The 1,557-nt window shown below is 33.1% G+C and overlaps 1 protein-coding gene across 1 annotated transcript in view; it reads left to right on the top strand.

Moving 5' to 3' along the window:
* The window catches only part of LOC118336472, a 744,338-nt gene that overhangs the window by 20,906 nt on the left and 721,875 nt on the right, over window positions 1-1,557 (top strand). The gene's annotated exons all lie outside the window — the stretch shown is intronic.

Here is a 1,557-nt window from a genome sequence, read left to right on the forward strand (position 1 = left end):
CAAATGATAAACAGCTCATCTGCATTTAGGAAAAGTTCAAGACAACCAAACAGAATAATGAGAAGAAACACTGATCTCTGTCACAAATATCTAATAATAAGTATATAATTGTCGAAATAAAGGATGAATACATAATACAAGACAAAATTGCCGTAAAGTTGCTAAAAATATCAGGAAAACAATATTCAAGGAAATAATCCTGTCTCCAAATCCCTAATTTTACACAAATCCTGCGATTGTTTCACTGGTGTTCGTTGTACAATTCACAAATGTTCGCACAATTTTGTTATGCACTAGACATTATATGACGTAAGTCGGGGGTCGTCAGTTCACTCAGTGATAGAAAAGGGGAAGCGCCGTCATGTTTACAGAAGAATATATATGTTTTAACTTTCTTTTTTTATTAGAGCTAGGCTATATATATAATTATTTTCTATTTCTATATAATGCTAAAGGAACTGACAATATCTGTCGATTACTTTCTGATGTCGTTAGTAAACAATGTGTACAGACTTTGTGTGTGTGAAGCAAATCTCTCTACTGACTCCTGGTTGGTTTTGCAAGTAAAGGTCAACTTCACATTTATACATCCATATCATAGTTTGTCAGTTTCTTCTGTTTGGTTTTATGTTATGTTGATTTTTGATTGTCGACATCGATCAGGAGAGTGAAGGCTCTGTCAATATAGCTTGTGCCTTAAATAATAATCTGAACATTAAACAGCAATTTAGTTTTTCTTCACAGAATTGATGAAATGCAAAGATATAGGTAATATATATATATATATATATATATATTTTACCTCTTCTTTTACCTCGTAAAACAAAGGTCTGTGTCCTAATACCGCCAATCTGTACAAGCAAAAAAAGAAATCTACTCTGAAGCTGTTATTTTCTAAACTATATAACTATAACTAGTTATATAACTATAAGTTACATAATGTGGTTTTAAGATCTCTGGTTGGTGAAGTCTATATTTGTCTGTGTTTTTTGCAGATTCCAGTACAGTAAGCTCTTTATGACTCTCTTGGCTACGTACATCAACACTCAGTGTAAACACAAGAGGAGCAGTGGTGTTGGTTTCCATCAGCTGCTGGGTGTCTGTACATGCTGCCACACTGTATGGCTGAGACTGGAAATACAGTACAGTAAACTAAATTTCAACCTGAACAAGTTAAATACTGCCTATTTAATTCTTCTTATTTAAGTCGTAGCTGTAAAAAGTTTATAAAAAGTATTTTAGAAAGTGAATAAAAAAACAGAAGACAATTCTGTTTGCTACAAGATTTGAATTCGCTCATAAACCCACTTCAGTTATGAACGCTGAGGCATGAAACTTTTTCCACATCCACAAAAAGCCATAAAAGGTTGCTTGATTCTCATCATCCTTCCTGGAAGTTTTCATGTTTTGTCACTGAGTACAATTAAGCTGATAATGATCAGCCAGCATCAGTAATCAATACTCCCATTATTAAATTATTAATCAAACTAATACTGTCAGACAACCTGATCAGACTTTCTGTTGTTTTTGTGTTTCTGTAGTGGAGACTAAACGTTA

This window comes from Morone saxatilis, unplaced genomic scaffold, assembly GCF_004916995.1.
Source record: "Morone saxatilis isolate NCDOM2014 unplaced genomic scaffold, NCSU_SB_2.0 Contig24, whole genome shotgun sequence".
NCBI classification, from domain to species: Eukaryota; Metazoa; Chordata; class Actinopteri; family Moronidae; genus Morone; species Morone saxatilis.